We start from the raw sequence: 15,315 nt of genomic DNA on the forward strand, positions 1-15,315 counted from the left end.
CTTATCCCTTTTTCTCTGCCCTTGCTTTTTTATGCTGCACTCACTTCCTCAGCTGCCTACGAGCAGAGTGTGCGCGCAAAATTTACTTACATGACTAAAATACAACCAATCATGCATAAAAACTGATGAAACCAGGCGGAAGAAAATCTAAAACAAAGCCAGCGGGGCCTGAAAGGGTATTTAGGCAGGGATTTTGCACTCCGAGCCCAAACACAAAGGTCACACACATGAATCTTAATATTTAAGAGGCATTAAAAGTCAGATGATTGATAAAACTCCCTGCATGCGGGGGGGGGGGGGGGGGGGGGGGGGGGGGGGGGGGGGGGCACAGCTCATTGAAAGAGAAACATTTGTGTGTGTGCGCGAGAGAGGCCGAGACGTTAAAAAAACGCAGGAATCTAAATACGTGACGGGCGGCTCCGTCTCCCAAGGACGGCTCCGCTGCCAGCAGCGCGATCACACTCCACAAACTCTCCTCAATGTCAGCATCACACAGAGATCACTGTCTGAGTTACTGTCCACAGAGGTGGGGGAAGGGCGGGCTGTCAGAGGGGGATTCAGACACAAACACAAAGGAGGGTCTTCAGTGGGTGCTAATACAACGTCAAATGACATAACTGTCGCTTTTTCTACTTTATACATCGAATACTTGAGTTTTTTAAGTATTAAGCTTCATCAACAGTTTTGTATCTGTATCCCAATTCAGGGGCTGTGTCCTTCGTGGGCCTTGTCAAAGGTTGAAGCCAAATGAGACATTCTGGTATATGGAGGATTTCACATTTGTGTCACCACTCTTACCATTGCATCGTTAGCTACTTTGAGCAGCTGCACTCACTGCAGCTCAGACACCCAGACAGCTAGCTTGTTAGCCTCATCACCAGCACACAATGAGTCCTGGGCTAGATCGGCCCGGAAATTATCCCACACATCGGATCTTTTGTTACTCAGGAATGGAAGGACACATTCGAAAGAGGGGCAGCCTAGTTGTGCCGCTGTGACCCAATCTGTCTTGAAATGCAGCCTTCGAAAAGGATGCGGCCCCTGAATTGAGACACAGCTTGTTGTCTTGCCTGAAGCAGCATCACTAGATCCGATTGGCTCTCAGATAGTGCATATCTATCTATCTATTCCCTTAAGAAACCACAGTTAAATTCACTAGATCAAGATTTTTGGGGGGGATCTGCACCGAAACATGCCCTTAAACATGCCAGATTATTTCATCCAGATCCATAATTCTCTGATAAATCAAGGAAATCTTTAAAAAAAAACCTTAATCTAGCAAAATGGTGGAGGTAAAAACATCACCTAATTGACTCGTCAATCAACAAGAAATTAATGAATAACTGTGTTGTTGGGCATAATATATGTGTATATATATATATATATATATATATATATATATAATACGCCCATAATACATCCATCCATCCATTCATCCATTCATCCATCCGCTTATCCAGTCAGGGTCACAGGGGAGCTATAGAAAAAACTGGGTATATTGTGTTACTTAAAATTATAGTTTGACCTTTCATTGATCAAACAATTCATCCATGAAACAGAAAAAAGGGATTTATGGATGAATAATTAACGACAGCAAGAGTAAAGAGCCATTACAGTAAAAGTTCACGTGTTGACACAGATCAGTGGGATTAAGGTTCAGGGTTAACGTTAGAGGTTGAGAAACAGAGGAGCTAGTATATTTTTCTTTTTGTTTAAGACAGACTGAAATATCTGTGTGGACATGAGTGGGGCTGTAGAGAAGCCAAACCTGAAACAGACAGAGAGAGAGAGAGAGAGAGAGTGAGAGCAGCTAAGACAGTTTGAGAGATTGAATAATTAAAAAGGTCAGGCTACCTGCCTGCTGTGTGTCACTGCACACACATGCATGCACACGCACACAGTTCTGAGAGATAGGCACAATGCACACTGGGGCAAGGACTGCATAGAGGAGTCATTTGGGGGAGTGATCATTTTCCCTGGAACACAGCGTAGTTTGTGAACTAATTGGGTGAATCCATAATTAATTTGCTGACATTAAGCCTTAGGGTTTGCTCCACTAAGACTTGACTGCTTTCCAAGGATGTGAAGAAGTCCTCGTGAAGCCTCGGGCTCACCGCTGAAGGGCACAATCTCGTTCCAACGCTTCACAACCCAGGTTCTGACATTTCGAGGGGGCGATATCTAACAGACGTGCATTTGCACCATGTGTCAGTTAACTCGCGGTACTGGAGGGATTGGTTTAATGTAGGCCTCGATTTCCTCAACGAAACATTTGAGTGATGGATAAATCTAGAAAATCCATAGTCAACATGTTTTTAATTGACGTAACAAGACCGAGCTGTTTTTCTTACCTGACTGCTCTATCCTCAGGGAAGAAAAAACATCAATGTTGAGAGGTATTAAGAGACTTCTCTAGACTTATTAAAGCAGAGAGAGCCTAAAGTATCTGGACACACACACACACACACACACACACACACACAGTGTCATATCTCTTAAATATGGACAACAAAATTAACCATAATCAATGATAAAAGTACTGAATTGTGTCATAAATTCCAAAATTCCCAAAATGCTTTTTCACCAAATCAACAGTATTTTTTTTAAACTTAAAAAAGTAATCACGAGCGTACGACACGATGAGGTGGAAGACAGAGGTTTTGCTGCATGAAGAATGAATGTTCTAACTCTTATGGTCATTTATATTCTAGATTGCTTCGAACAGGATCTTGCAAACAACAATCTCCCACGGCCATTTAGGGGAAATTCCCACACACAACCGACACAATTAATTTACATCATAATGAGAACACAATGCGATGAGGCGAAAGACAGAGGCCTTAACTCTCTGGTCAAAAGAGAATGAATGTTCCGGCTATTATAGTTCTCTCTCTCATTGCGAGTTAACGGCCGCACCTGCTTTCAGAGGGTGGACATGCAGTTAGCGTACCGTATCTACATGTATGGTAAACATGATTAGGATTAAAATTACAATACCATTCAAATACTTTTATGTAAAATTAAAATAATTACTAAAAAACATTGCTGTTCTGTTTTGGGTCCCGTCAGGAGGTGGAGAGGGTCGTCCACCAATCAGAAGGTCAGTAGTTCGATCCCCCGTGCCTAAGTTTCCTTTTGAGAACATTTTTAATATATAAACACATGAAGCAAGGATTATTCAGGCTTGGCAAAGATATGCAGTCTGAGCACTTTGGTAGATAATATCAGGATTTATCTAATAATCATGATGAACAGCTGCTGTGCTTTTTTAACATGACACTACAATAATATGAGTCATAGTTTAAAGCTGCAGAGAAGAAAGTGAAGCAGGATTAGACGGGAACAGCCGTTTGATCTAGACATGTTTGAATTGTATTATGTAACCACACTTACGCTGTGCGACAATATTTTACAGGCAATCTAACCACATTCTAGTGAAAGTAGTGACACCACAGGGATTTCATCAATCCTAACGGCAAAAATATTTGGACAGCGTTGAATTGTTTTGGAAAGAACGGCAAGTGATAAAATGTGGAGTTTTTGAGCTTGAGTGTGGGATCATTTTATTTGTATTGGACAGACAGTTATAGAAAGAGTACGATTATCTAACTGGTTATTTTTAGTAAGCTGCCAAATGATATTTCATTCAGGGAAGCTTTAGATGAAATCTTTCAATGAGTTGTCAACCGCGCCGCAGCTCTCGACTCTGTATTTATCTTCCCCAGCTGATGCTTCAACCTCTTTGAATTTCAAGGTAATATCTCAATTTGGGTTCTGTGGTAATCCTCGCCAAGATTGTAAAAACACGGAGCGCTCGCTTGAAGATAGAGAAGTTGGATAACTCTTTCTATCTAGCTGTGGACACCCTGCAGCACCAGCCCGGCTCCACTATTAATCCACATTCAGCACTTGCTTCTCCTGACTTCATTTCCCGGCGGAGTTTTGACAGGGACATTGTGAGAAAAGACAACTGTTAAAAGTTATCTGGCTGGTGTGCAGCAGGAGAAAGAGCACACAGTAAAATCCATCCCTCTTACAGCTGATTCCTATCAAAAGGCCGCAGCTCAGCGAGCGTCTTCAGAGACTCAGAAATGAGAACCTTTCGCCAAAAGAAGCTCAAGTTGCTGGTTAAAAAACAACCCTATCCTCTCAATTTCCCTTAGAAATAACAAACACACGTCTCAATGACAAGGCTGTATATATTATTGATATTGCAATCCATTATTATGCCCTTCAAAAAAAAAAAAAATCAGGTATGTTTTCTTTCCACTACAGACCCATTGGAACAATGGAAGTCATTTTTCCCTTTCAGATGCTGGAGTTCCTCCAGAGGTAAATCTGTCAGCACAGGGCCAAAACAAAGAAAGTGAAAACAGGAAGGTGTGGACACCCTGCAGCACCGACCCGGCTCGACTATTAATATCAACTTACATGCCCATATTCTCAGCACCTCAGGCAGAGCAGGCTGTGCTTTCCATGCACTGAACGAGGCCTGTGACAGCGTAGGCAGGTGACAGCTTGACACACTTATATTTAGCTCGGTAAGCACGACGAACTGAATGCCTTCAAACTGCAGAATTGTTGAACTAGTGGCATCTCTAATGAGAATTTTGTCTCGAAACTCGCAAACAGGGCAGCAGTCGAAATCCAAGCTACAGTAGCCCACCTTGTGCTATTTACATCCGATCAATAAAATCCTGTTTCTCAAAGTTCCACAGGCTGAGGTTATCAGTGCGAGCCACAGCCGCAGCCAAAGCTGGAAAACACTTCCCAGTGCAGGAAAGTGCCTGCGGCGTGCCAACCTGGTGAGCAGAGGGGAGGCGTGGCCTGCCTCGCCAGGGTGAGGTAAGAACCCGACCTCACCGCCAGCTTGGTGTCAGCGAGAGGCCAGGCTCCGACTCAGACAGCCTGCCCGAGTCCAGCAGGCTCGGCCCGGCTCCCTCCGGGTCCTTCCAGGAAGAGCCAACGTGATTCACAGCTTCCTGGTCCAGGAGAATGAGGTGCTTCCACTCCCCCCAGAATGTGCCCACAAACACACACACACACACACACACACACACACACACACACACACACACACACACACACACACACACACACACACACACACACACACACACACACACACACACACACACACACACACACACACACACTCATCGCTCAAGCCCTCTCCCTGTGGACGCTGAGACGGCCAACTCGGTGCTGTACTCGGGCTTATATTGGGAGGAGGCCAAGTCAAACAATGTGTTGATAAAGTCCAGAGCAGAGCGGTGAGGGGAACACAGAGAGAGAGGGGGAGAGAGAGAGAGAGAGAGAGAGAGAGAGAGAGAGAGAGAGAGAGAGAGAGAGAGAGAGAGAACTGTGCCGAAACACACACGGACGGATTCACACAGCCAGGAACATTTAAAAGATAATTCCACTTTGTCTCATTTTCATAGTTTTGGTCCTGTTGGTATAATAACACTCTACTCAGCCAGTTAATTGCTAAGGTCTGGGACCACATGGACTAATTTGAGAGAAAAAGCTGAAGGTGAATGGGAAAATTATCACCAAACTGTCTGTGGTGATCAATCACAGTATATACATCATCATCCTCATTCAACTTTGACCTTCGTACAAACACGGTTCTGTGCTTGTTCACTTTGGTTTTGATAATCTGGCTTCACTGTCTGATCATGTAACAACTTGTGTCTTTTCTCCAGTCAGATCTCTTGTCAGTTTTTAATAAAATAATAGAGCTGAACAGCATTGTTCCGGAAGTAAAAATCCCATTCATTGTCTGAATAGAGATTTAGATTATCAGCCATAATATTTTAACCATCCAAGGTAGACAGCCAAAAACTACGAGATTGTGAAACTATGCCACATGTTCCTGTAACAGCCATAAGTCAGAATGATTTCAACTGTATGTTAAGAAAGCTGTGTGTGTAGAGAAGTACTACACTACCCACAATCCTCTGGTGTAACTGCGGCATCTCTGAGTCATGGAAATGTTTACCACAACTGCCAAGATTGGCTATGATCGACTTTACTTGATTAGGAGAAGAAAGTCCGAACTACAAAAAGGTTAAAATCAAGAAGCGTACTGGAAGCTATTCGAAAGGGGTTATGCCCAATGGTTTATGGGATCCGTAGTTTCTTCACTCTTAAAGTAATTATGTACACAGACTTGTACCTTTACCCCTTTTTCCATTTTCCAAGATTATTCTTTGCTCTGAATTAAATGTTTTATGGCCATGATTCATCTCCACAATAGAGAAAATGAAATTTACTCCTGAAATCTGAGCCGTTCTAAAAGTGGGCCTGACACTTTTGCACTCCATACAAACTATGGCCCAAACTACAGAAAAAGTTCCCCGTTGGTATAAAACATAAAATTTTCCTTTAAACTCAGCATCAGCTGTGTGGTTTGTCCGCTCCCCAGCTTAACTCAACACAAGGCTGGCCCCTCTCTCTCTTTACCACATCCTATCATCTCAGGCTCTACTAATGCACCATGCTTCAAGGGACCAGGACTGACACACACACACACACACACACAACACACACACAACACACACAACACACACACAGCTCAGTCAATTAGTCCTGGCCCAACCTTGCAGCTGAGAGATAAATGGTATGGAGTCTCAGCAGGCTTTCGCACGAAGCTGTGCTCCTTGTCCGCCGTATGTAGAACAGCTCTCTGGAGGATGTCAAGCCCCTCCGCCGCGAAGAGACGTGGTGAGCGTGGTGCCGAGGAGGGGGCTCAGAGTGCTCAGGCATGTATTGAAATATGACCACGAGGACCCCCAGCTCAATAATCAGAGCCGGCCTGAGAAGCGGCAGCAGGAGAGGGAAGAGGCAGAGGTATAGGGAGGTTCTGTCGGGGTGTAAAGCTGCATAAAAAAAAAATTCCAGGTCATTCCATTTACACCTCATTAACCATCTGTTTGTGCAGTCGAGCTGTAATCTGTCTCCTGCAAGAGATCCAACACATGCCGCCCAATGTTTCCTGGGCAAAAACAAAAGAAAATTGTGCTCACAACATGTCTACACTAAAGCTGGGCTCAGACTACAGGAGTTTTAAAAGGCAAAAGGATTTTGAAATCAGGTTACATCAAGAACTAGAGGAGAATCTTCACACATTTTCTTCTCTTCCAAAACTACATGATTAGAAAATAATGGCACATCTCACACACACACACACACACACACACACTACAGGATATTAAGAGTAAACCAAATGGAGAATGGCATGAAGCGTCAACTTGCTCCAATGTTTTTTTCAAAAGTAGAACGCTAGCTGACGTTAGCCTCAGAATAAATACTGTTGCTTGGCAGCACCGTCAGCTGCTCAGGTCTACGTCTCTCTCTTTGGCTGTTGTGGTTCCGCTCGGACAGTACCGACATAATCATCCGGATTTTATATAACCAAATTCTTATGAACATTTGTGCATTTCACATTTACAGCCGCTGTCTTCATTGAAACAAAGTAGTGAACTACACAGAAGAACTATTGGCACAAGTCTTGAATGCAATCCCAGAGGAAAATAGGTACTGACAAAAAGAAAAAATTGGAAAAGAAAAAGATGATCATCCCGATTTTAAATCATATCAATCCTTCTTCGGGCAGTTTGGGCAGTTTTATAACGCTTCTGTAAACCCCTCACACTACCTGATAACCTGGGCCGAACATCAGCGCCGACCAAGGCTCCACACCAGATTCCTTCTCCCATTCTCGAGGGTTGAATCAGGGTGGAATTGGCCTGAAATTCCTGTAGTTGGAGCCCAGCGTAACCTGACTGAATTTGAAAATGCCCTTGACTATGTGTGAAATCAAGGTTTGTCGATGCCAAAGTTCTCTATTCACACTAAAACACCTCAAATGGCCTCATTTCTTTTTCTTTGTACTCTTTCAATGTGCAGGTAACAGAATCATAGCCAACATGTGTTGAGGAGGTCAAACACCTGTTCTTGACACTACTAATATATAGTAACTCTATTTCACTGTTTTTATTGACATATATTTCTATCCTCATGTAGTCAGAAAACTTAACAATCTAATATGTTTGATTTGATTTGTGTTATATAACTGTTCCTCAGTGACACACAAGGCCAGTCATTTTAACAACTATTCCCTCTGCTGGATGTTCCTGGATGGGAAAAATGCCCCTCAAGTATAGACAGGAAGAAAAAGATGTGTTTTCAGATTTAACCACCTCGGTGTGTTCTCCGCAGGCGGGGGGGGGGTCTAAGCAGAAAGCCTTCAGCTCCATCCTGGTAGTAAATCAAGTGACTACGCTGCATTATCTGCACCAACATGACAATCCTTTTAACACCTGACACACCCCGGTAACAAGCATCTCCCCCCCACCGTGGTCTGCTGACATGTTATATATAGCTCCCTCTCCTCACTAACTTTTCACAAGATGTCGATTCTGACAGGACGCACGCACACGCACGCACACACACACACGCGCACGCACACACACACACACACAAAACACACACACCATTAAATCAGCCTCCAGTACCAGCAGGGTGGAGCAAATGCAGGTGTTAGTGTTTGTATGAGAGCGAGAGCCTTTGCATTGACAGCGAGAGACATAAACACACACACACACACACTTAAATACACAATCACACAGCAAGGTGAAAAATTACAGCGGGAAGGAAGCACGAGTGGCCTGGCGGATTAACTGCGGAATAAAAGTGCTGATGGGCAACAAAAGAGGAAAAACAGCTATTCATCACCCTGGCACAGGATCAAACTCACACACTTCTCAAATGCCCTCCTTGAGTTATTGTGCAGTGCGGCTCCGCTGGCAGCTCCGCAGATAATGCTGCCCTACCTGAATTGATTCGAGCGGGGATGTAGCCTCCATCTCCGAAGATGGAGAGCGACCCCGCAACGCTGAAGTGGAGGAAATACGTTCGTATGTGTTTAACAAGTGGTTTTTTTTGGGAGCTCATCAAGCATGCAGGAGGAGTGCGGCCATTTTCTCAAATAACTACGATCTCAGCACCATCACTTTGTTTATGCTGTTTCCCGCATGTCTCCGAATCTAGGAGAGAATAAATGGGTGTGAATCAGTGTGAAACTTTCATTCAATCTTTACACTATTAGCTAAAAAAACGGTGCTTTTGAACTTAATGTTCTGCCACACACATTTTCCAGATGGGCGATGGGTAACTACATGGTTCAGAAGGCCAAGGATAGACGTGTTCAAGCTGTAAAATGTATTTAGAAGCATACGGCACGTGCGAGTAAAACGTAGATAACACAAGAACAATGATAATCACAATAATGATGATGACGCCATGTTTTCCATTTAAAGAACATCATGTGGTCGACTTGTCAATCCTGCTGTGAACCTCAGGCTGAGTTCAAAGCGGACCAGACGACCTCATTACAAAAGCTGCTCGACCTTTGTGTTAAAAAAAAAGGTTTCTGTTTTTTTTTTTTCTTGTCTGCAGAACTAAAAAAGACTTACTTTGTTACAGGAGGTCAGCATTTCCCATAGATAGGCTGTACCTGGGTGGTCAGCCACGGAGGGTGAAATAATCAGTTTAGCAAAATCTAATAAGCTTCATCATAAATTGTATGAGCACTAGTTTGCATGTGAGGCATTCAGGGGACATCTGTAAATTGTAGCTGCAGAAAATGACCCAGGTTAGACTCTCCCCCTCTAAACTGCATGAGTTTTGAGTTTTGTTTTTCAGCTAATTGTTATTTGTTTTTTTATGTGTTGTTGTTTTTTATTGTAGTTAAAATAACCTGTTGATCACAAAAAAATGCACATACACATCTGTCCCACACACCACGCCATGTAATACCACACATGCATTCACAACCTGTTGGTGTTTCCAATCCAATTCCAATATGAGTGTTTATACAGTTTAATAATAAGTTTTGATTACACATGATTAAATATATATCCAACAAATACAGTTTGAGGCAGACATCATAAAAAAAAAAAAACTAGAGAGCTTTTTGTATTCAAATAAATTCTATAATTTTGCTTTTAAATGTCTCCTTAAAAGACTTCTACGAAGGAAAAAGTAGTTATTTAAAACATTTTCATTGCACCCCAAGTAAGTGTTAAAACCTGAATTTCCGGTTAATAGTCACACTCAGGATTTTCAAACACGTCACAGATCATGATAACATGTGAAGTGTTAATTGTATTACACAGAACTCCTGTATGGAAGCATATGCATTGGTTTCCCTGCTCATTTATTCAGGTTTCATTATTTAACTTTGATTTGTCACCTTTCTTGGAGGTCAAACGCGTCTCCGTCTGATTCCTTCTGCGTGATTGACATGAACTCAAGCTGCAGCTAATGGTGCTTTTCATTAGTCCTTAATTTATCATTTATTTCCACCATAATCAATTAATCAGTGCCAAAAAATAGTCAGAAATGCCAATCACAAGTTCCCGCAGCCCGAGGCTTCAAATTATTTGCCTTATTCAACCAACGACTCAAAACCCAAATATATTCAATTTACTGTGACGTAAAAACACATAAAATCAGCAGAATCTCCCATTTGAGAAGCTGGAACCGGAGAATTTTTTTTGCGCGATTGAGTGACAAATAATTAATTGGTCGTCAATCAGCACCATCATCGCAGCGCTAGCGTGCGCTGAATGGAAGCGCGGCTCTACAAACTGCCATCTGCTACAGTTTAGTGTCTTCTCTCAAAGACCAATCAAAGGCACATTTTATCAACAATCTGAACATCAAAGCAGGCTAATAAAAAACATTAATATGAATATAATGTCATCAGCTTTATCTACAAACTGCTGTAAGTGCCGCATAATATCAGGGCTCCACTGGATGGGCCATTTGAAATGGATCGAGTCCACGATCATGTGTGAAAAGGGGACGTGTGTGTGTGTGTGTGTGTGTGTGTGTGTGTGTGTGTGTGTGTGTGTGTGTGTGTGTGTGTGTGTGTGTGTGTGTGCAGAGACCGCTCAATGAGATCTCCGTCTAGGCTCTGACAGTACATAGCCCTGCACAATGGAGGAGGAAATACCATGAAAAGGGATGAATCATGGGATTGTATCCACACCGACCACCTCAGGGTTTAGGTCAGTCGTGTTCGTATGAGCGGCGGCGACTGACACTTCTGACACAAACATCTCACTCATACAAAAACTCTATTTCTGCATTTTCTACAAATCCGACGTTCCCCTCCGTTATTCTATTTTTGTTTTCAATCATGAAATAGTTGCAGTCAGCGATGCTTGTTTTTTTTTTTTTCCTTTCCTCAATCAGGGCATGAGAGTCAGCGGTGGCCTCCATTTCAACTCACCGGGTCACGGGGGTTGACACGCCTTTTAAAAAATAGAAAAGCCCTTGTCACAGTGCAAGGTTTTCTCTCCTGCCTGCCACAAAATGTCTCCTGACACAAAGCCCTCGCACTCGTATCAGCACACACTCCCACTGCACCGCCAACAAATGTGACCTCCTGTTTTCCTCCCACTGCTGAAACAAAAAAAGAAAAAAAAACCTAACTGACCTCTACCTTGCCAAGTGAAATAAAATAAATAAATGAAAAACAATGTTCTCTGCAACTCTGCCATACCACGGAGAGAAGTTATATTTCTCTTTTTGTGTGTGCGAGTCTCTCCACTAACTTCTGCTGGAGATAGTTTCCATGTTAAGAGTTAAGGTGATGGCTTCAACTTTATACTGAGTCGTTGTGTTCAAGGCCCCGGGGGGGTAAATGCTTTTCACTGTTTATCTTTGGCTGGCTGGTCTGAGCCAAGGTCTCTGAAACACTGTGGAAAACCAACACTGCCACTGCACAAAAACATAAAGGAGGACAAAAGAAAAAAGGAGAGCTTGCAAAGTTGTTTCCACGTCTTTGAACAGTAACTTACTAATGTGCAAAATAAGAATGTTTCTGTAACAGATTGAGGTTAATTAGACCTTTTCAGCATTGAAGTGCCAGAGGCAAATGTTTGTAACTGTGTTTCCTTGGTTTTAGTGTCTATAATGTGCAAATTTGATGCTTTTATTTGTTTTTCTATCCTTAACAGATTCAAAGTCTTTTGGTTTTGGACTCGCAGAGGGAATTACCTTGATCTCTGCAAACGTGTGTTTGATATATTTCTATAGAGCGAACAATAAATCTGAAAAAAAAAGCAACAGACAGATTAATCAATAATGTAAAGAATTGTTAGTCACCGCCGCTGATGTTAGTCATTTTTGTGCGCTATAATAAGAACCCATAATGTCTTCTGAGGTGTGACCCCATCCATCTGCACAAGCAAACAACACAAACAAACACACACACACACACACACACCACCCCCCACTCACCACACACAGAGGTCTGCCGGATTAAATCAAGTGCATGGAGAGCAGGGCCCCCCATTACCCTGCAGAAGCCACTACACTGGTTGCTTTTACTACAACCCAGCATTCCCCCCTTCCAATTATAAAACCACAAGGCAGCGGGGAGGCTGGACGGGGGGGGGGGGACCTATACTGAGATTGGGGATGGGGGTGAGGGCAGGACGTAAATGCCAGGCCAGGAGGTTAAAGTCCAGTTCAGGGGAGAAATTGAGAACCTGTGCAGATTACCGCCTTGTCCACACTAATACAGATATTTTGCGTTAGCCGACGCTATTTCAAACCAACAAACACCTTTCAAAGTGCAGGTTTTGAAAAAAAACCTCTGGTTTGTGTATTCGTGTGTACATGTAAAATGGAGCATTGACGACGTCACGCATGTCCATTGTTGCTTTGTGTATATCAACACTTTGGGCCGTGTGCCAGAGAGGGTTTGGATGAGGTGACGAAACACACGTCAAATAACTATAAGATATACGTAAAAAAAATGAAGATCCTGCTGTTGTTTTGGTTTTGAAGCTACTACCGCCAGAGTAAGAATAAGCTCACACACATGCTAACAATGTTCTTTTCTGATATTTCACGGATCATGATGATGTAGGCTTTATCGCCACCTGCATTCTTCTTTGAGCGTTTTTTGTCTGTTTTTTATTTTTGTGTGTACTCACTTTGTAGGATATATTTTGTTAAACAAACGTTGTGTGGAGGGGAAAATATCTGCTTGAAAGAATATCCGAGGTACTGTAGGTATAAGGCTTAGGCTTGGTGTCATGTCATCGACCCGATGAGCTGAGTGTTTTGGTTTGTTTTCGTTCTTTACGAGGAGCCGGTGAAACTTGATACTGCGGTAAATGCTGCGGGGAGTGGACCACTCTTTTAGCCAAATTAACTTCCAGAGTAATGGAAACCAAATACAAGAGGGTGAAGGAGGGCAGGGAGGAGGATGGAGGAGCAGGGGGTGGGGATGCCGTGTAGAGTAGGTGACAAGCAGGACAGAGGTGTGTGTGTGTGTGTGTGTGTGTGTGTGTGTGTGTGTGTGTGTGTGTGTGTGTGGGGGGGGGGGGGGGGGGGGGGGGGGGGGAGTGAAAGGCTGCAATCCCTGCGCAGAAAATTAACAATTCCACCCCGCACTGTGTCTGCGCGACATTAAATGCATGAAACGAATGAATTATAGCACAGAGCGGGCTGAATTAACTCTATATATCAAGCCAAATCCAAATAGTTCAGGGGTGAGGGGCTGTGTGCCTCAGCTGATGAGGGAGAAGGGGGACGGGATGAGTGCGAGTGGGTGGGGAAGAAGAGAGGGGGGAAAAATAAAGTAACTCAACATTACTATCTCCTCCCATTAAAGTTAACCACTTCTCTCTCTCCAGAGCCATAAAGCTGTCAAACAGACCTCTGATTTATTCTGCCCTTGCCCAGGCTCCTGTCCTAACTATCGCATGCCTCCAATTAATTTTTTTTTTGTTGCTCTCCATCCCTTCCCTGTAAATGTAATGAGATTGCAGCACCGAAAACCGCTGACTCTCGTTAATGCAAAAATTCTGAATACCGAAAAGCCAGCCGAAAGCAGAGGGAGGGATGCATGCTCGCTCGATAATAGCATTTTAAAAAAAAAAGGTGCAGAGGGTTTTGTCGGGGATGTAATTAACATTATTCGTCGCAAGGTTTTTTTTTTCACATTTGCACTTTGCAGACGGACTCAAACATGGCTTGAGTAAACAATCTATGAAAGACTCGATCTCTGTCCAAACAATCCACACTTGCGATCCCCTCCACATCCATTTGTCCACCTACTCCTCACCCACTCAGCCGTTCCTTTCCACAGCGACAGAAGTTGTTTGGGTAAGGATGTGTGCCGCTGCGGTGAGGGGAGCAATACTTCCTCTGTATTTTTCAGCAGCGAGTGCTCACCGGCAGCTGAAGCAAGCAGATGAGGAGATCAGATAAGGGGAAAATGGCTGCGGTAATTGCGTTGTGGCCTAAGATACAGCATCCTAACCTGCAAACAAGGTCAACAACGCGGGGCTAATTAAGTCAGGATTTTAATTCCAATCATAACTCGCAGAAGTCTGCAGGAGACAGAGAGATACTGTCTATTGTCTATGTGATTGAGTCGTGCTCTGGCTGTTACGGGTGGGCTGCAGGTGCACGGCGGGAGGTATTAAATAGACTGTTTTGGTCAAAGCTGAACGCAGCTGGCAGGTGTTGGTGTGAGGGGACTTTATTACCCTATAAACTATCAGAGACAATTCACTCACACCGTCTTCTGAGGGCAGCACAAGCCCCGATTCAATTACTGCAGAAACCCAACGTGCAGGGCCCTGGGAGAGCGGCGGGGTTCGACTCAATTGTTCTTTGTGTCACCTTCCCAAGCAGAAAGTACAACGGCGAATGTTCTCACGCTGCTGGAGCAAAATGAAAAGCCAGCTCTGCCTGTTGTGGATGTAACACAATACATGTGTGTACTACCCTGCAATCTGGAGATTGATATGTTCTCGGGGGCAACTAATTCTAACTGTTTTGTCTGCAGAAAAAGTGGATTCATGCGAGCAGCCGTGATTGATTGACATGTTTGGGACAATTAGAAGCTCAAGGAAGCAAGTGTTTCCTGCTTGTTTAGTTTGTCCTTTGTTTGTGTACACGGAGAAGATTCATTAGGCCTCTGCATGGAGGATTTGAGGTCTGCGGAGCGAGAGGGACCCAGCCCAAGTGAAGCATGTCAAATTAGGAGAGAAAAAAAAAAAATCAAACCGCTGCTACTGGGACTCATTAGAACCTCAACAAACACAACGGTTTGTTGTGTGTGTGTGTGTGTGTGTGTTCCGCTGTGTGCGTGTACAAATAAAACAGAGGAGTAGTGTCGGGTTGTGTGGTTTTAAGTTATTTTCATCATAGCAGTTTGTTTTATGAGGCACCGAAGCCGAGACACTCTCCAAACAACTTTAATGAAAGTGAGGATCCGGC

General features: G+C 43.5%; 1 protein-coding gene across 5 annotated transcripts in view; it reads right to left on the reverse strand.

Annotated features, from left to right (window-relative positions):
- Positions 1-15,315, reverse strand: part of LOC117752581 (C-terminal-binding protein 2) — a 97,720-nt gene that overhangs the window by 57,586 nt on the left and 24,819 nt on the right. The window contains exon 1 of one of the 5 annotated variants that reach the window (XM_034570040.1): positions 12,316-12,360. The exons of 3 other annotated variants lie outside the window; for them this stretch is intronic. The gene's annotated coding sequence lies outside the window, so the exon portion shown is untranslated. Of the gene's footprint in view, positions 1-4,802; positions 5,030-12,315; positions 12,361-15,315 lie in introns of those variants that run through there. One more of the 5 variants, XM_034570041.1, reaches the window with a different exon arrangement.

Source organism: Hippoglossus hippoglossus, chromosome 19 (genome assembly GCF_009819705.1).
Source record: "Hippoglossus hippoglossus isolate fHipHip1 chromosome 19, fHipHip1.pri, whole genome shotgun sequence".
Classification (NCBI taxonomy): Eukaryota; Metazoa; Chordata; class Actinopteri; order Pleuronectiformes; family Pleuronectidae; genus Hippoglossus; species Hippoglossus hippoglossus.